General features: G+C 44.8%; 1 long non-coding RNA gene across 2 annotated transcripts; it reads right to left on the bottom strand.

The window, feature by feature from the left end:
* Positions 1 to 212: 212 nt before the first annotated feature.
* Positions 213 to 12244, bottom strand: LOC122564458 (uncharacterized). Of its 2 annotated transcripts, none has more exons than XR_015752779.1 (4): positions 11756 to 12244; positions 10296 to 10389; positions 3215 to 3367; positions 213 to 2605 (listed from the first exon to the last, which is right to left on the bottom strand). It is a non-coding gene; the product is annotated as an uncharacterized LOC122564458 (long non-coding RNA). The 2 variants fall into 2 exon arrangements; XR_006315916.2 differs by having other exon boundaries at positions 11287 to 12244.
* Between the last annotated feature and the right edge of the window lie 8722 nt (positions 12245 to 20966).

Here is a 20966-nt window from a genome sequence, read left to right on the forward strand (position 1 = left end):
TGGCAATACTATATAACACTAATCACACTATTTTGTAATGAGATTCATGTGACAATAAATAAATCAAATATAAACTGCCCATCACATCTTGCACAACATCTTGAATGAATTACTAATTAGCAAACAAAGTACAACAAAAAGGAGAAATTTTGTCATAAAACATTTCATCCTTGAAAATCAAAGCCTCAGATGAGGAATGGGGTGACCAACCATGCGTTGTAATAGTATATTTATTTTTTAAATTGACTCTTAATTCTTCAGTATTTTACTCAAACTTACAGATAAATAAACTTTAGCAATGTCTGAACATAATGATCGAACGAGTGTGAGAACTTTTAATCTGTTTAATGCATTCAGCTCCAGCTAATTTTTAATCAACTCTCCATCTCTGTAATCCAGAATAAAACATATCAGAACAATTATTATAACTATTAATAGCATGTATCATACAATGTTATAATTATAATTCCATAATTGGAATCTAATGAAATATTATGAATTGTTTATTATAGTGGTGTTGCAGGATTAATAATTACCGTGTGACAAGAATATTATTAAAGATTCATTCATTTTAATGATGATGGGTTGATGCAAGTAAATTCTTATTTACAACAAATAATGACTTACATCTCTGTAACGCCTTTAATGGAACAAAATATCCTAAGTCACTGCACATGGTATTATAAAAAAAAAATTACACGGAGTTACAGAATGTGATATAGGGCATTCTGGTACAACGTGACAGTTATGTTCCTCTGCAAACTTGTGCTATAGAAAATTGCTATGGAAAACAGTTATAGAAAATCACGCTATAAAAGATTGCTATAGGAAATTGTAGCAGAAAGTTTGTATTATCCAAACAGCACCTACAATACATCAATCGAATTATAGCTGGTTTGTGTTGACAAAACACGCATTATACCAGAAAGACCTGTATTAGGAAATAATTAATAGGAATTAGGTTTTAAGGAGCATCTTAGATTTAAGGTGGAGAGAATTGTGGACAGATTCTCAAGTTTGGTGTGTACAGAGATCTCAATGGCTTGTGCATTTATAAAAGGCTTTAAATGAAGCCTTAACTCTTGACTGAGATGCACTTTCGTGTGTGGCATCTATGTCCAAAACTATTGGCAATGTGTTGATACAAAGTTTTGAAATTAGAAAAACAGTTACAGTAGCGCCTCAACATATGAACGACCCCGGTTATGAACAGGATTGTACGTAACATTTTGCTTCAACGTACGTACGAAATTCAAAGTATGAACGAAGGTACGAACGCAAAAAGCCCGCGGTTTCATTGTCATTGTTCTGCTTTGCTACACGCACTTTGAATATCCAAACAATGGGAAAATTGATTCAGTTCACAAACTTTTCGGTTCGCAAACCGGGTCCCGGAACAGATTAAATTCGTACATCGAGACGCTACTGTACTCTTCATCTTATCAACAGTCAAAAAGCTTTAATATCTTCCAGGAGAAAGCAATCTGTTTCATTGCCACACAATTCACAACCATCAGCATTCACTATCTTTATCACCAACACACCGTGGCAATACTAAATACTGTTTGAAAGATGCACTGCAGTAACTCACCATCACCTTCCAAAATTGTAACCTCTATCACCTAAAAGGACAAGGAAGCAGGCCTTTGGGAACACCACCAACAATGAGTTCTCCTCAAAGTCACACATCTTCTGAGCTTGGAACTATATGTTACCATTGCTTCACTGTCAAAATCCTGGAGCTTGCTTCCTGACAGCACTGTGGGTGTCTCTACAGCACAAGAACGGCAATGATTCAAGTAACTACTCAGCACCTTTTGCATGGCAATTAGTGATGGGCAATAAATACTGGCTAGTGACACTCATCTGCCATGAACAGATAATATAACTTTTTTTAAAGCTGCAAAGTTGAAAACTAGTAATGTGACCTGAACAAGTAGCCTTGTTCGAAGATGTATGCATGTGGATATTGAACATACCATTGTTCGAACTAGAGTGCAGTCAGTGAGTAAATGCTCTGTAAATGACAGGTGTATGTCTGAAAACGTCAATGACCATGATTTGCTTACGGGACTTGTGGAGAGCTGATGGTTTCCTCTGTACCTCTCTGCACTTGAACTTGTTTTCTGGTGATTGAATACAGCAGGGTTAGGGCAAGCACTCTGTAAACTGGGTGTTCCCACTCCTTGGCCTTGATGGGAGCACTGGCATTTCACTGGCATGCGTTGAATATTTTCCATCTCACAGCAATACCAGTATGACACACTTCAGGTTAGATGTGTGTAGGAAATTTGTTTACAAGTGTTTTAAAATGTTTCTCCAGTCACAAAATGTCTGTGTTCATGCTGCTGCTTTAACTTCTGGTACCTTATACAGTCTGTTGATTTTTTTTCTGAGTCTATAGCTGAGTCTATAACAATTAATCACAGCAAATAGACAACAGTCACACACAACCAAACACTGAAACAACTGAACAATTCAACTCAAGGGTTTCTTGTACAATCCATATCCTCATCCCCAGTGAAGAAAATGGAATAGAGAGGAAGGGAACAGAGGGTATATTTCACTTTTGTTTGTAGCCAGATGGTGTGTGAGTTTCAGGGACCTGAGAAGAGAAATAGAATGGGAGTTAGGGATGGTCTCTAAATGCCTTGCCAGGCACTCCCACATCTCCTCAGTGGCTTAAAAAAATTGGTCTCACTCGTACCAGTTCCATTATTTCTATTCCCCATTTCCTCTTTTATCCTAAAGTCTCTTGCCTCACCTCACATATGCCAACCACCAAGCTGAAAGTGTAGTTCGTTTTTCAATGTTGACCATTTTCCTTTTATAAAAATATTGCAGTAGAATGCCAAAAGGATCACTTTGACCCTGACTGCACCTGAAGATATAGTTGCAATGCGGAGAGACAGCAGAGCAAGTGGACTTGAAGGATACATCCAACACACCATCAAGGACATGGTCAGTTTTGTGGGTGCCTGAGATTTGTGGGTGTTGTCAGGTTTCTGGGCTTGATCTGATATGGATGGAAATTCTTTGAGATGGAGGAGTCAATGGGTGGATGTTTAAGAGAGAGGAAACTTAGATTATTGTAATCATATCCGTAACTCACTTAACCAGTGTTCCAAAATTACATAATTGGTTAGTGCTTAGATAATACAGGCCACTGTATGAGATAGTGGAGGGAACTGCATGTCAAACTGCAGCTACTTACAAACCATGGAGTCCCAAGTCAGACAGTCATAGAGTTCCACTCCACAGATACAAGGCCCTTCAGCCCATCAAGTCTGTGCTTCCAGTCACAAAAATTGCTTTCGGATTTATCCACTGATGAAACTCTATCTGGACTCAATGTTCAAACAACAATCTGTTAAATTAGAAATAGAAGAACAAATAAGACTGAATTGTTTCAGGGGCTGAATTAGCAAAGTCTAAGAGTACAGTCAATCCACAGATCTACCTTTTGTGTTTAGTAATAGAAATGTATATTTAAAGTAGCCATTATGGGAATTAAGAAACACTGAACAGTTCCATCAAAGTTCCTTTGCTCTGTTCATATTTAAAACATATCCTGACTTGATGATAGACTAGCAAGAGAAGCAAGTAAGTACAGTACCCATAAAATGGCCTCTAAAAATCTTGCTTGATCCATCACTTTGCAGACTGCGCCATTGTTACTTACTGTGATCACAAGATGGCAGCATTGAAAAGTTCATCATATTTTGTGATTGTTATTATCCAAACTGTGCTTTTACTGTTTAGCAACAGCAGAGGGAGAACCTTAGCAATGAAATTACGTTCCCATGGTAGAGTCATGCAATGCAAAGAGGCAATTAATCATACTCTGTTAAATAACATCAAATAAAAGCCACTTAATAGATACATTCTGATGGTGAGCAAAACATTCCCTTTACCCAATTACCCCAGTAGACCAAACTGATTGTATGGGATTGTACTAATGCCAAAGATGCAATTTTCTCTGAGGAACAGTCCTCATACACTGTACGCTGCCTATTCAGTGGACTGCATACATCAGTATCACCAAAGATCTACAGATGTAAGAGCATTTTATACAGGGAAGTATATAGTAATCAGTGATTTTCCTTTTCTCTCTGCACATTTATTCTAAATCACTGTGGCAATGTCACTTGAAAGTTTTGTAGGGAGCTGCCACACAATATACCAATCCATCCTCTGCTTGGAAAATGTTCTGACATGGAGTCGAGGTCAAAGCTTTCTGACCATTCTGTACCAGTGAAAGAATGTTCTTGCCCTCCTATACTTGTTCATTTTCTGTATTCACATTCTGTATTCATTGGTGGCATGGTGGCTCAGTGGTTCACACTGCTATCTCACAGGACCAGGGTTTAATTCCAGCCACTTCATTAGGGGAAATGTAGAGTGATAGGTCTGGGTGGGATACTCTTCGGAGGCTCGGCGTGGACTTGTTGGGCCAAATGGCCTGTTTCCACTCTGTTTCCATTTCTAATTCTAATATTATGAAATGGTTTGCCTTTCCTGATCCCATCTGTTGCTAGTAAAGCACTACCTAATTGAATGTAACTTTTACTCTGCCCTACTGCTATCTATTAACATGAGGCATATTTCTTTAATGGAAGAGAAAACGACAGATTAGCACTTAAACAGACCCAACACATCTCTGATAAAAACGGCATCAGATTGAAGATAAAAGCCTACAGTCTGACTGGCCACTTCTTCACATTCTGTTCTTTAAGAGAGAAATGAATAAAACCTATAAAACGTTTCTCCAGGCTCTTTGCCACTTTCCAATCATGAACTGACACTGCACTTTTAACTTCTTGCATAAATACTCTTTGACTTGAATCCTATTAGCAATCAAGAAAACATTGTTAGATCTAGAATCACACAAGGAAAAGGTGGGTTACGGTTAGTTGTAAACATAAACTCATCAAATGCTCCTTTGACTCAAGGAGAAAACTCCCCCAAGGTAGAAATACCTAATTCAACTGAAACTGCTGTTAATAAAGTTCCAAATTAAATCTAGCCATTTGGATGCAGAACTGACTTGAAGGTAAAAGAAGGCGCTGGTGGAGTGTAGTTTTGCAGACTGGAGGCCTGTGACCAGTGGAGTGCCACAAGGTGCTGGGTCCACTACTTTTCGTCATTTATATAAATGATTTGGATATGAACACAGGAGGTATAGTTAGTAAATTTGCGGATGACACCAAAATTGGAGGTGTAGTGGACAGTGAAGAAGGTTACCTCAGATCACATGGGCCAATGGGCTGAGGAGTGGCAGATGGAGTTTAATTCAGATAAATGCGAGGTGCTGCATTTGGGAAAGCAAATCTCAGCAGGACTTATACACTTAATGGTAAGGTCCTAGGGAGTGTTGCTGAACAAAGAGACCTTGGAGTGCAGGTTCATAGCTCCTTGAAAGTGGAGTCACAGGTAGATAGAATAGTTAAGAATGTGTTTGGTATGCTTTCCTTTATTGGTCAGAGTATTGAGTACAGGAGTTGAGAGGTCATGTTGTGGCTGTACAGGCCACTTTTGGAATGTTGTGTGCAATTCTGGTCTCCCTCTTATCGGAATGATGTGAAATTTGAAAGATTTCAGAAAAGATTTACAAGGATGTTGCCAGGATTTGAGCTGTAGGGAGAGGCTGAACAGGCTGGGGCTATTTTCCATGGAGCCTTGGAGGCTAAAGGGTAACCTTATAGAGGTTTATAAAATCATGAGGGGCATGGATAGGATAAATAGACAAAGTATTTTCCCTGGGCTGTGGGAGTCTAGAACTAGAGGGCATAGGTTTAGGATGAGAGGGGAAAGATATAAAGGGGACCTAAGGGGTAACATTTTCACGCAGAGAGTGGTGCATGGAAGGAATGAGTGCCAGAAGAAGTGGTGGAGGCTGGTACAATTGCAACATTTAAAAGGCATTTAGATGGGTATATGAATAAGAAGAGTTTAGAGGGCTTTGGGTCAAGTGCTGGCAAATGGGACTAGATTAGGTTGGGATATCTGATCGGCATGGATGAGTTAGAATGAAGGGTCTGCTTCTCTGCTGTATATCTCTATGACTGTATGAAGAAATTTATACAGGAAGAAGCATACAGATGCAAAAAAAGATCCATGTGTCTGAGAACATCCTTGGAGACGCAGTTAATATTCAGTTCATTGCATTCCAGAGAAAGTAAGAATAATAATGCAACAATATAATTATAGGTTTAATATGACACTGATGCACTTCGCTCATTCAGTGTCATGATGCAGTGAAGCGTGTAAAATATGATATAAGAATAATGCTGCTATAATCACACAGCATTCTTTGATAATTAAAAAAAATGCTACCAGTGGTTTGCCCAGTGAAAGGGGGCATGTTTATCTTTTGTTACAGTTTTCTGAACTCTGTACATCCCAATCAGTAATTCTCTATTTTATCTGCATGACACCACTTTGCTTTCTTGGTACAGATGCATTTATCAGGGATTTGGTATTTATATTCTTTCTTTATGTTTAGCAATAGGAATCATTGACATATCAAGCGTTAGTTGACAAATGTGCTGCTCAGATTCAGGCTTTGAAAACATTATATTGCAGCCCTGGGAGTACACTGTTGATACCACAGCTGGGGCAATTACACCAAAAAGCACTATTTTCTTGTTAATGAGGATATGTATGAGGATCCCTCAGGATCTTGCATGCCTCCAAATTAGCAAAACAGTCAGACCTGCTGCTAAAATCTCTTTGCGCTAATGTTTCATGTATTTTATCTGCCTGCCTACAGTAGATATTGGAAAATCATTGGCATTTAACCTTCAGAATTAAACATACAAGTTCCTTTCTCCTCTAATCCTCATTGTTTGTGACCAGCATTTGTGGTGCAGCAGAAACGTGGAACTGTTCCAATCTTCAGTTTGGCATCAGTGATCAAATTGCAGAACTAAGCACAGAATGTAAAATTATTCAATTAAAAATCACCAATAAGTAAAGGTTATTAACCCCAACCTATTCAAAGATCACACTTAACATCTCTGCTCATTGATTCCAACAATCTATTTAATCTTCTGAGTAGTTCCAGAGGAGAAATACAAGTTTTGGTTTACGGCTCTTCGAGTAAGATGTCAAATCAAAGACTGTGAGTGTATCTTGATGGCACAGGCATTATTAAAGATGCTCTCAGATAACAATGAAGATGATTAAGGTGTTCCTTTGATACTTAGACAATATTTCTCCCAAAGAAAAATCACAAAGAAAACAGATGAACTTATTCTGTTGCTTGTAGAATCATGACTTTGGCTGACTGGTTGATTGCATTATAAAGTTCAAAGTCATTTATTGCATGGCACACTGGGGCACTCTTAAGAGTTTTGGTATGGCATTTTGGAATTTCTATTTTTCTTTGGGAGAATTTTTTGCAAATATATCTCTGATGTCCAAATTTAGTCAAAGAAATTATCTTGTATTTATGTTACACTTTATGCATCCCTATTCAATCCACATACTGGCTATGGTGATTCAGTGTTACCCTCCATCTGCATGTAACCATATGTCTCTCTCTAAAGGAGAAAGGTGCCTGAGGTCTTTTGTGGACTGTGACTGCTCATAATATGTCCTCATAATATCACAAAATACCTCACAGCTAAAGAGTTACTGTTGAATAGCATGCATAAAATGTAACTGCCAATTTACATACAAGAGCCACAAACAATACATGTATAAAGGAACAATCATGCAACCTTTGAGAATCTATTTTTGCATTAGAAAGATATGAATATCAAGTTCTAAAATTCTACCTGGTTTAACAAGGAAGCAAGACTTTCACATCTACACTGGATTCCCACATTAAGCAGCCAATACTTTGTGACCTAGAATTGTCTGCTGCAAAATGTATCATTTTCCTCTCAACTGGGGATGGGTCATTATTAGGTTGTCGCCAATGACATTAACATTCTCAGAATAGATTGAACAAAGAGTATTCTGCTCAATAATTGGTGTATAATAGTTTTGCCTTTTCTGAGCAGCACTAATACAAATTAAAACTGTATGTCAAAATAAAAGCAAAATACTATGGCTGTTGGAAATCTGACGTGTAAACAGTAATTGCTGGAAATGTTCAGCAAGCTAGGTTCCCAAGAAAAGTCAATGTTGGACTTGACATATTAACTCTATTCTTTCTCTATGATGCTGCCAGTCCTACTGAGATTCTCCAGCATTTGCTGTTTCTATTATAACTTTACATCGGTCTATTAACTTCTCTAAATGCAACTTCACATTCAGAAGAACTAAAATATCATTGTTTCTGCACTTGTTCAGTTCTTATTAACGTTAAAGAAAATTATTTTTGTAAGAATACATTTATAACTTTGTAATTTTAAATTTGATGCGGAGGGAAAACACCTTTTAACACTATATTAATTTTATTGATTTGCATTGTTGAAGCCCACAATTAGTTGAATCATTATTTCATTTTAATCTTCATTAGTATGGAGCTCTGCTAAATCATCTAAAGCGTGGAAAAATTGCAGGATGGTGTTGCTTCAATTGTGTCCCACAATGATTGTTCTGTCTAATATAGCAAATTTAATTTCAAGGAGTGTTGCACTATGACAGTTTGAGGCTGAATGTGGACACCTATATCCAGTATAGAAAATAACTGGAGATTGTTATAGCTCATGCACTGGAAATTGGATATGGCAAATCTACAAATCTGAACAAAATCATAGAGAAACATTAACCTTTTAATTATCATAGTTGGCAGATTGGAACTTACCTATTACAAAGAATAATTAAAATTACAATTGATGACCTTTTATAATGGTAAGTCCAACTGAATAAATCTCAAAGCCTGGCAATGGCAACTGAGAACTAACATTTACAAACATCTGAGGAGCATAAAATGCTTTTCTTAATCTACATATCAGGAGAATTAGCTGTACCAGGAAGGAAGAGAGCTTTTAACTTTCTCTTAAGATGATGACTAACAAGGGTGACACTCCTGTTCTCCCCCGATGAGGATTTGTTCACATTGATCTCTGAGTCACATTTGGCAATAGTAACACTGAGCTGTTATTCTGTTTAAATTGCCAAAGGGGATTGTCAATAAAATGTTTGATTTTTTTAAAAAAACAAGTGATCATCATCTAGACTCTTGATCATTTAAGTTCAACATCTCAGATCTTTGCTGTTCCTGGCAAAGGAGACTTTCATTCTATTAAAAAAACATACAGAATGCTGGAGAAACTCAGTAGATTTTGGCAGCATCTGTGGAGAGAAACAGAGTTAATGATTTGAATGGTATGACTCTTCTGCAAAAATGCCCTATGCTTGTGTGATGGGGTTCAGGTGCAATTGTAGGCCATCCTGAGGAAGGGTCCGCACTCTACAAAGATGGCTTGAAAGCTGTGACCATAGTTGACTTCTAAAAATTCTAAAGCCTTCAGAACATGTCTCGCAATGCCTTTATAGCCCAGCTATAATGGCAGTGCCCACTTTCCCCAATGGAGACCCACTGACTGACTGCTCGGCTTGTCTTCCTTGCTTGGAAGCTTACTCTGAAATTAGACAGGGTTGAATATCAAGTAGTTGTTTGACTACTCTTGTGATTTAGTGGAATTGACCCTATCCCTGGGCAAGGTGAACCAGGTTTAAGTCCCCCTTGTTTTAGAGGTGTGTCATATCATATTTGAACAGGATGATATTTGTCAGGCAAAAGGACAGATCTCATTTTAAAATGTTGCCAGAGAATTTTTCCCAGCAAGTCCAGTGCATTAACAAAATACCCATCCAGTTTCATAATCCAATTCACTGAAAAGAGTTCGGTAAATGAGGCTTGACTTCTTCACTTTTACCTTCATCCACAGCATCGCTTAATGGAGCCAACCAGATTGTGAAGTAAAAACAAGATTCTGATCTTTTCCTTTATTGGTAGGTTTATTTAAAAGACGCAGCAATACAGATCTCAGTCTCCTAACTAGTAACACAGTGTCCCAGCAGACTCGCCTTATAGGTGCACACAGTCCTTAATCAAACAATGCTTCTTTTTTCTGTTTACATTGATGAACCCAACCATTTTTTAAAAAGAGTTATGCAACTGCCTGTTGAGTGTTATATCCCAGCTAAGCAAAACAAACTGTTTCTCTCCTTAATATTTATGCTGCCCACCACATCTTGGTTTCAATACTTTGTGCTTGGCATACTTTGACAAGGTCATGTTTGAATTACTGTGTGCAGTTCTATTCACCCTACTTTTAAAAAAAGGGGATATTATTAAACTAGAAAGAGTGCAGAAAAGATTTACTAAAATGTACCTGGACTGGAAGGTTTGAGTCATATGGAACAATTGGATAGGCTGAGACTTTATTCCCTGGAGCGTAGGTGACTGAAGGTTGATCTTGTAGACGTCTGTAAAATCACAAGAGGCATAGATGAGATAGATAAGAAAGCCAACAACTTTTCCTCATGGTAGTGGAGTCTAAAACTAGAACGTATAAGTTTAAGGTGAAAAGGGAGAGATACAAATAGTCCAGAGGGATAGCTTTTTCACACATAAGGTGGTGAGAATCTGGAATGAGCTGCAAAAGATCGTGGTGGAAGTGAGTACAATTTTGTCACTTAAGAAATATTTAGACAGGTACATAGATAGGGTAGGTATGAAGGGATGTGGACCAAACACAGGTAAATGGGACTAGTTTATTTGTGAAAACTGGGTGGCATAGGCAATTTGGACCAAAGGGCCTGTTTTCCTGCTGTAGACCTCTAATACTCTATGATTCAATGACTCTATATGTAATATCTCTCACTCAACATCGTTTGTTGAAACCAGCCCTGCCCTGGCATCACATAGTACAAGAATAATGTAATTTCTTCCAAAACGTAGGAACACTGACACTGATACCCCAGAAAGGACTTTAGAAGTATGCTGCTATAAAATGATATGACTGCTTTGCAATAGACTTATTAAACAAAAGTAACAAAATAACTGTGGATGCTAGAAGTCAGAAACAAACCAGAAATTGCTGGAAAAACTCAGCAGGTTTGGCAGTATCTGTGGAGAGAAAGCAGAATTAATGTCCAGGGCAAAAAGAGCTTATTAAACTAGCAATAATAAAAACCAGTAATTGTAATGTGATGTGACGTGTGAGATTTCTGTTATATTTTCCAAACATTTCCAGTGAAGTACAAAATGACTGGAAAGGAATAATGGTGCTGGAAAATTACAACAGTGATTCAGTAAGACGCTTGGCCTGTGAATTATTTTAATAACTTTTTTTCTCTCCCGTACTTTTATTTTAAACTTACATTTGTGTGTTTGACAGCAAGGCTCAGTTAGGATGAAGTTCTACCCCACAAAAAGGAACAGAAATGCCACTGTCTGGCACTTTCTGAAGGATTCAACGGATGGGAATGCCTTCCATCTATCTCGAGGTCACAGACATTGTGCTCTCATATAATTGTGCCATTAAATCAATAATTCACTTTATAAAACTAAGAGGTGCTAATCACTCATTCGCTTGCATCCAGAGAAGGGGCCGCGTTTGAAAGGTGATGTTACTCTTGAGTATCTGGATGCTGTTCACGCAGCTATTTTCAAGCTGATCGAATCATCTGTTGAAAGTGCAATATGCGTGTTTGATTACCATGGGAATAATGGAGCTGCTAAGGCATCAACCGGCAATTCTTATCCGGTTAGCACATGGGACTTCAGTAAAACAGTTGGAGTGAAAGCGTATCTGGGAGGGAGGGACAAGGGGCAATACTTATCCAGGACCCTCGAAGGAGACTTGAGGTAATCGGATGAGAAACTGCAATTCTGGGTGTGTATTGATCTGAAACTGACGGCGGTGCTGCGCAGTTTCTCAATCTGTTGCATTCTCGAACTGATGCTTTTCGAATCAGTCTTTATATAAACCTCTCACAAGTGCCCATTATTTAATTCCGAATGTCGAATTTCACTGTTTCTTAAGAAGCAATTCGACGCAGTTCCCCGGGCTGTGTTGAAATGATCCGATCACTGTCTGTTCCACAGACAATGTCTCGCTCTCCTTCGGGTCAGACTTGTACAAAACAATCGCATTCCAGTTTGAAGATGTCATCAGTCTCGACACAGATATCGACAAGCATTTGGTGGCAAATGCGAAATGACATTTTATTTTATCTTTTTGACGTAGCAAGTCAATCTTCTACAGAAATGGTTCAAGTGATGCGAATATCTAACAGATAAAGGGGAGTGCACTCACTCACTGGCATTTGCGTCAGTCCTTCCACTGCCTCACAGCTGGGAGTAAAGAAACATGAGTAAATATATAAACATATATAAATAAAATATTTTAAATTACTTACACGTTCTAAGTGAAGCATTCGATTCAAGAGACATCGTCCACCCCGCCCCCCACCTCCCCCCATCATCCACCCCCCGCCCCCCACCTCCCCCCATCATCCACCCCCCGCCCCCCACCTCCCCCCATCATCCACCCCCGCCCCCACCTCCCCGTCATCCAGACCCCGACCCCACCTCCCCATCATCCACCCCCCGCCCCCCACCTCCCCCCATCATCCACCCCCCGCCCCCCACCTCCCCCCATCATCCACCCCCGCCCCCACCTCCCCGTCATCCAACCCCCGCCCCCCACCTCCCCCCATCATCCACCCCCGCCCCCACCTCCTCCATCATCCAGACCCCGACCCCACCTCCCCATCATCCACCCCCCGCCCCCACCTCCCCCCATCATCCACCCCCGCCCACACCTCCCCCATCATCCACCCCCGCCCCCACCTCCTCCATCATCCATACCCCGACCCCACCTCCCCCATCATCCACCCCCCGACCCCACCTCCCCATCATCCATCTCCAGCCCCCACCACCCCCATCCCCCACCCCCCGCCCCCAACTCCCCCATCATCCACCCCACCCCCCACCTCCCCCATCATCCACCCCCCGCCCCCATTTCCCCATCATCCACCCCCGCCCCCACCTCCCCATCATCCATACTCCGACCCCACCTCCCCCATCATCCACCCCCCGCCCCCCACCTCCCCATCATCCACACCCCGACCCCCACCTCACCCATCATCCAGCCCCCGCCCCCACCTCCCCATTATCCACACCCCGCCCCCCATTACCCATCCCCCGCCCCCACCTCCCCATCATCCATACCCCGACCCCACCTTCCCCATCATCCATCCCCCGCCCCCCACCTCCCCATCACCCATCCCCCGCCCCCCACCTCCCCATCATCCACACCCCGCCCCCCACCTCCCCCATCATCCATCCCCCGCCCCCCATCACCCATCCCCCGCCCCACACCTCCCCATCATCCACACCCCGCCCCCCACCTCCCCATCATCCACACCCCGCCCCCCACCTCCCATCATCCATCCCCCGCCTCCACCTCCCCATCATCCACCCCGCGCCCCCCACCTCCCCATCATCCACACCCCGCCCCCCACCTCCCCCATCATCCATCCCCCGCCCCCACCTCCCCATCACCCATCCCCCGCCCCCCACCTCCCCATCATCCACACCCCGCCCCCCACCTCCCCATTACCCATCCCCCGCCCCCATCTCCCCATCACCCATCCCCCGCCCCCCACCTCCCCATCATCCACACCCCGCCCCCCACCTCCCCATCATCCACACCCCGCCCCCCACCTCCCCATCAACCATCCCCCGCCCCCCACCTCCCCATCATCCATCCCCCACCCCACACCTCCCCATCATCCACACCCCGCCCCCCACCTCCCCATCATTACCCATCCCCCGCCCCCACCTCCCTCATCATCCATCCCCCGCCTCCACCTCCCCAACATCCACCCCCCGCCCCCCACCTCCCCATCACCCATCCCTCGCCCCCCACCTCCCTCATCATCCATCCCCCGACCCCATCTCCCTCCATCATCCATCCCCCGCCCCACACCTCCCCATCATTCACACCCCGCCCCTCACCTCACCCATCATCCATCCCCCGCCCCCACCTCCCCATCATCCATCCCCCGCCCCCCACCTCCCCCATCACCCATCCCCCGCCCCCCACCTCCCTCATCATCCATCCCCCGCCTCCACCTCCCCATCATCCACTCCCCGCCCCCCACCTTCCCCATCATCCATCCCCCGCCCCCCACCTCCCCATCACCCATCCCCCGCCCCCCACCTCCCCAGCATCCACACCCCGCCCCCACCTCCCCCATCATCCATCCCCCGCCCCCCACCTCCCTCATCATCCATCCCCCGACCCCATCTCCCTCCATCATCCATCCCCCGCCCCCCAACTCCCCCCATCATCCACACCACGCCCCCCACCTCCCCATCATCCATCCCCCGCCCCCCACCTCCCCCCATCATCCACCCCCCGCACCCACACCTCCCCATCATCCCCCGCCCCCACCTCCCCATCACCCATCCCCCGCACCCCACCTCCCCATCATCCACACCCCGCCCCCCACCTCCCCATCATCCATCCCCCGCCCCCCATCTCCCCATCACCCATCCCCCGCCCCTCATCTCCCCATCACCCATCCCCCGCCCCACACCTCCCCATCATCCATCCCCCGCCTCCACCATCATCCACACCCCGCCCCCCACCTCCCTCATCATCCATCCCCCGCCTCCACCTCCCCATCACCCATCCCCCGCCCCCCACCTCCCCATCAACCACCCCCCGCCCCCCACCTCCCCATCATCCACACCCCGCCCCCCACCTCCCCCATCATCCATCCCCCGCCCCCCATCTCCCCATCCCCCATCCCCCGCCCCACACCTCCCCATCATCCACCCCCCGCCCCCCACCTCCCCATCATCCACACCCCGCCCCCCACCTCCCCATCATCCATCCCCCGCCTCCACCTCCCCATCATCCACCCCCCGCCCCCCACCTCCCCATCATCCACACCCCGCCCCCCACCTCCCTCATCATCCATCCCCCGCCTCCACCTCCCCATCCCCCGCCTCCACCTCCCCATCACCCATCACCCGCCCCACACCTCCCCATCATCCACACCCCGCCCCCCACCTCCCCCATCATCCATCCCCCGCCCCCCATCTCCCCATCACCCATCCCCCGCCCCACACCTCCCCATCATCCACACCCCGCCCCCCACCTCCCCATCATCCATCCCCCGCTCCACACCCCCCCATCATCCACACCCCGCCCCCCACCTCCCCATCATCCATCCCCCGCCCCCCACCTCCCTCATCATCCATCCCCCGCCTCCACCTCCCCATCATCCACTCCCCGCCCCCCACCTTCCCCATCATCCATCCCCCGCCCCCCACCTCCCCATCACCCATCCCCCGCCCCCCACCTCCCCAGCATCCACACCCCGCCCCCACCTCCCCCATCATCCATCCCCCGCCCCCCACCTCCCCATCATCCACACCCCGCCCCCCACCTCCCCATCATCCACACCCCGCCCCCCACCTCCCCATCATCCACACCCCGCCCCCCACCTCCCCATCATCCACACCCCGCCCCCCACCTCCCCATCATCCATCCCCCGCTCCACACCTCCCCATCATCCACACCCCGCCCCCCACCTCCCCATCATCCATCCCCCGCCCCCCACCTCCCTCATCATCCATCCCCCGCCTCCACCTCCCCATCATCCACTCCCCGCCCCCCACCTTCCCCATCATCCATCCCCCGCCCCCCACCTCCCCATCACCCATCCCCCGCCCCCCACCTCCCCAGCATCCACACCCCGCCCCCACCTCCCCCATCATCCATCCCCCGCCCCCCACCTCCCTCATCATCCATCCCCCGACCCCATCTCCCTCCATCATCCATCCCCCGCCCCCCAACTCCCCCCATCATCCACACCACGCCCCCCACCTCCCCATCATCCATCCCCCGCCCCCCACCTCCCCCCATCATCCACCCCCCGCACCCACACCTCCCCATCATCCCCCGTTCCCCACCTCCCCATCATCTTCCGCCCCTCACTTTCCCCATCATCCACCCAATCCTCAGCTCCCAAATGTTATCCCACAGAACAGGAATGTCTCGACTAATGCTACATCAAATAGCGTCACTGGTCAAATGTCCTGCCCGTTTCTGCGACTAACTGAATTCTTCCCTCAAACCCCACAAGTACCAGTAATGATAGGGTTACCGTCTCAAATGCTTAAGCGTTATGCTTATTCAACAGTTCAAGCGTCGCTATTCTGCAGAGGCTGAATTCTTTTTGAAAAGCGGATTGCTGAATCCTTATGGCAGCTGGTCTTTCGAATTCACCCACCAAAGGACATTCCATTCAATCCTTATAACCCTGCAGTTGCTATGGATAGCCCACCGAACCTGCATATCTTTATACTGTGGAAAGAAACCAGAGGGTACCCCGCTCAGACATGGGGGGAATGCACCAACTCCACTCATGTTCCTAACCTTCTGGGAAATAGCAGAGCTAACGACTAAGCTACCTTTCCCATTTAACTCAAATACCATCTCTCATTGCACATACTCTCTCTGCTTAATGTTTTAAAACTATTATAATGATTAATGACGTTGCTATACATTCCTTCCCAAATATCAATTTGCTGGTGACCACTTTACTGGTTTAACTGATTTTTAATTCGTAATAAACTTGTTGAATTGTGTAGAACATTTTAAGCTACCAGAGAAAGTGGCAGAGGCTGGTATAATTACAACATTTAAAAAGCATCTGGATGGGTATATGAATAGGAAGGGTTTAGAGGGATATTGGCCAAGTGCTGGTAAATGGGACTAGTTTAGGTTACGATATCTGGCCGGCATGGAAGAGTTGGACTGAAGAGTCTGTTTCCATGCTGTACATCTCTCTGACTCTATGGAGTGGGAGCATTCTCTTTCCACCGGTGCTGCCAGACTTGCTGAATTTCTCTAGCAATTTCTAGGGTTTTTTTTTGTTGGTTCAAATCTCCAGCATCTTCAGTTGTTCATTTTACTTCTTTAAGATGTACTTGGCCTGTGGGATTGGTGAAACTCAGTTAGCCAGTTTACAAAACAGAGTGATACCAACAGTTTATGTTCAATTCTCCTTTGTAAAGTTAAGGTTAGATGAACTGAAAATGTAAACTCTGAGGTGGATGTATAGGGTCAAGGTACTACAAGATCTGAGACCAAACTGTGCTTATGGACAAGTTAGAGGTCAACAATTGAATGGGGGAAACAGTTTGGGGAACTATGTGATTCATTCCTATTCCTACAATCTTTGCACCAAATATGTCAATCCTAAATGCAGTATTTGACTCCTGTTGGCACAAGGAGAAGAATTAAAACAGTAGATCCTAAATTGGTCAGTTCTGTGCTGCCTTCTTTCTTTATTTTGTGAGAGATAGTGAGAACCATAATTCTTTTTGTTTTGCCCTAAAAAGTAGGCTCATTAAATAAGGCTGGGGAGAAGGTGGGGCAGGGTTACATTCAACAGAAGAAATAAATGGTTACTTTGGTTCACCTATGAGTTCTTCAGTTGTAGTATGAAGATATTTTGAAAACCAAAATGAACTAAATCAGAGATTGCTATGAATAGATAAAATTTCCAAAGATTTTAAATTCAAAACAATTTGAAAATTACTAGTTGTGGTACATCAGCAACTCTTGAAATTGTTTAGCTTATATTTTTTTAAAAGAAAAGTTCTAGAAATTACTGAAATTTCATCACAACAATGTTTATGTGGTGAATCTTTAATTGCACTTACAGTTTAGCCTCAGACAGCAGTTTGGGATTGAGCGTTCTCTCCCTACAGACACATAAAGTTATTGATGTTCAGACACTATGCATGAAAGTGATCGAAACACATTCAGTATTGAATTTCAGAGAAAGAACCATATCTCTGCTCAAAAAGGAAGAGCAAAACTGCAAAAAAGCTGCAACACAAAGTGGTCTGGGGATATTTGTACATGAAAAAGAGAAAGCTAGCAAACAGTGCAGCAGATAATCTGGAAAGCTAATAAAATGTGGGCCACTTTTTTGAGGGGATTGGAGTATAAGAGTAAGGTTGTCTTACTGCAACTCTTAGTGAGACCATGTTAATGGTTTTGTTCCCCTTATTTGAGAAAGGATATGATTTCATTGTAGACACTTCAGAGGAGATTCACTCAGATGATTTGTAGTATGCAGGGAGTATCTTATGAGCAAACGTGAAACAGGTTGGGACTCCACTCATTGGAATTTAGGAGAATGAGAGATGATCTGGTTGAAACATATTGGATTTTTAAGGGACTTGATAGAGTAAATGACAGAGGATGTTTCCTCTCCTGGGACAGTCTAGGACCAGAGGGCATAGTCTCAGAATTAAGAAGCTTTTATTTAAAACTGTGATAAGGATAAGTCTTTGGAACTCCTTGACATAGAGAGCTCTAGGGGCAGAGTCCTGGTGGATACTTCAGGCTGAGGTAGATAGATTCTTGATGAATATGGCAATCAAAGGTTCTGTGGAAACAGCAGGAAAGTGGACATGAGGAATGTCCAATCAGCCATGATCCCATTGATGGTAGAGCATTTGAGGGGCCAAATGGGATACTCGTGTTCCTATTTCTTTTGGTCTTACACTGCAGGGCTAGAAGGTAAGAGGAGGAGAATGGAACCATTTGGTTAGTGATTTCAGGCAGTTACAGGTATGGTAGGCCAAATCCTTCAATGTTGTTTGATTTGATAATACTGCACTGGAGGAACATGCTGCTGTCTACACACTTATGCAATCTGCTGGGTCAATGGCCCATAACTTCTTGTAAGTCATATTGGGTTTATTTCAGTGCATGACAGTAACACCTCAAGGATCTGGGAAAATTTAACTGCATTTGGCTTAGACCTGAGCAATGCGAAGTAAGTTTATTTTCTATGCACAACAGAAATTGCTTTCCATTGACCTTTTATTTAACTGTATCCTGAAACACATACCTACTTCTTAAAGAGAGGGGGGTGAGTGGGTGGGTGTGAGGGTGGGCAGGGAAGGAAGGAACTGATCAATATGCCCAATTTCTAATCAATATCTTAAAATAAGTACATCACTAACCATCGATTCGTTGCAACCACAGTATCTATATCTGATTAGAAATTTCACTTCAGGAAAACAGCTCAAAGGAGAGATATTCTCATTGGATCTGATGGACATTAGTACACAGAGGATTCTCAGATGAGGGATGTTCATCCTCTGTGAAGCTTGGCCTAAGGCCTTTCTATAAGCATTCGAAAAACCAGCGGAGAGTCGGGCGTTACCTCGTTTCATTTAGCAACCGGCTAGAGTGTAAATATCAATGTTCCTGCCAGGAGTGAGGATTCAGATACAAAAGTATTGAAGACGGCGGATGTCTGAAATTTAAACTGAAAGCGTTGGAGATACTCATCAATTCGAGAAACATCATGTATAAGGGGGTGGCAGCGAGGAAATGGAGTGAGTTCTGGTGAGAAGTCACTTTCAGGGGTCACCAGTTGATTTGAAGTGTGGATAAAGTAAGGACTGCAGATGCTGGAGAGTCAGAGTCCAAAAGTGTGGCGCTTGAAAAGCACAGCAGGTCAGGTAGCATCCGAGGGCCAGGAGAGTCGACGTTTCGGATAAAAGCCTTTCATCAGGATTGTTTATCAGACTAAAATACAAGAGTCATAATTACAAGGCTAGCGGGTATGGGAGAAACGGTGGGTTTGCCCCTACGGTTTATTTGCAGGGATTAACTCACAAATAGAAGGAAATGGTTGTGTAAAGGAGGCTCTCAATTTGTTTTTTTAAAAAATATGTATATACAAGCCAGCCCATTCCTGATGAAGGGCTTTTGTCCGAAACGTCGACTCTCCTGCTCCTCGGATATTGCCTGACCTGCTGTGCTTTTCCAGCACCATACTGTTCGACAGTTGATTAAATATGGGAGAGTTTCTTCGCTTTTGATGGCGCTCTGAGTCCAGCGGGCGATTTGACCTTACCTGGCAAACTTGGCACGTTTACACCTGCATTGATGACCTGAAATGTCCTGAGACACTGAGGTCCAGCCAAACCCTGTCAGTACCTGAAGGCAAGCTCACTTCGCTGCTTTACTCGGTGAGTCATATCGAACAGGCAGAATGTCAACCGGCTGATGAAAGAGGCGTCACCTTCAGAAAGCCAGTTATTGTTTATCAGACTAAAATATGAGAGTTATAATTACAAGGCCAGCGGGTATGGGAGAAACGGTGGACTTGCCCCTACAGTTTATTTGCAGGGATTAACTCACAAATAGAAGAAAAGGGTTTGACAGTTCTTGTAAAGGAGGCTATCAATTTGTATTTTTTTTTAATTTACAGTATATATAGGCCAACCCCACCACAAAGTATTCGCAAAGTGGTCGGACATGCGGCCTCGCTCCGCACCGGATTATTGGGATAGACCGGGCTTGCATTTACATAGCGCCTTTCGGCAAATGCCCAATGCCCCCCAAAGACCTGTACAACCTAGTCACCGCTGTGACGCAGTTTGTGCACAGCAAGCTCCCACAAGCGGCAATGAGATCATGAGCAAGGAGGGAGTTTTTGTTTCCCCCACCCCGGTCATGTTGATTTGGGGTTTAGCGGGTGGAATCTTTTCCAGCCCCTCTCTGGGATGGTGCCAGTGGGTTGGAGCGGAGGCAGAGGCAGCCCCATTAAGAAAACGGCAACCTCCCCCCCGCCCCCTATCCCTCCCAGCAGTGAGGCAACCCATGGGGGGGGGGGGGGGGTCGGGGGGGGGGGGGGTGCTGCTGGAGTGCTTCAGCTCAATCTTACACCCCCCCCCAAAAAAAAAGACGGCGAGGCTCAGTGAACCTTTCCCAAAGAGATGTCCTGTCTTCTGCTCCAGTGTTTACCAGCTTCCTGACAATTTTCCTCAAGAACTAATGGCAGTCAAACCCTTACTTCAGCGTACAACGCCTTCCACTCCTCCCAGCATCCCTCCCTCAAATTGGGAATGAGTGGGCAGTGAGTTGGGTTCAGAGTGTTGAATATTCCCCAGATCCTGTCATGGTTTACTAACAGAGAAATTTAATTTGAGAAGCTGATATTGC

This window comes from Chiloscyllium plagiosum, unplaced genomic scaffold, assembly GCF_037043375.1.
Source record: "Chiloscyllium plagiosum isolate Xiang-an unplaced genomic scaffold, Cpla_swu_hap1 HiC_scaffold_34, whole genome shotgun sequence".
NCBI lineage: Eukaryota > Metazoa > Chordata > Chondrichthyes > Orectolobiformes > Hemiscylliidae > Chiloscyllium > Chiloscyllium plagiosum.